This window comes from Aplysia californica, unplaced genomic scaffold (genome assembly GCF_000002075.1).
Source record: "Aplysia californica isolate F4 #8 unplaced genomic scaffold, AplCal3.0 scaffold00240, whole genome shotgun sequence".
NCBI lineage: Eukaryota > Metazoa > Mollusca > Gastropoda > Aplysiida > Aplysiidae > Aplysia > Aplysia californica.
In genome coordinates, this window is record NW_004797510.1 from 350,469 (window position 1) to 350,860 (window position 392).

A 392-nucleotide genomic window follows, 5' to 3' on the forward strand; every position below is an offset into this window, starting at 1 on the left:
TAAGAAGAAGAAGAAGAAGAAGAAGAAGAAGAAGAAGAAGAAGAAGAAGAAGAAGAAGAAGAAGAAGAAGAAGAAGAAGAAGAAGAAGAACGTACGGCACACGATATTTTAGGGTGATTTTTATGGTCATATATTGAAACAACAACAACAACAAACATCAGTTGTAATAATTAAGTTTTAAAGTCATTTGCATTTGCAAACAATATGAAATGTAAGTAGGCTAAGATACTTATTTTCTTTGAAAACTCTCCATCCTTTGTTATTATTTTGCACAAAATGACAGCTAATAACCAACACCTCAATCATTTCTTCAAGCCCAAAACAGTGCTTAGTTACCGGCAGTTGAATAAAAGACGAACACATAGGGCTAAAGGTTGTTACATCATCATCAT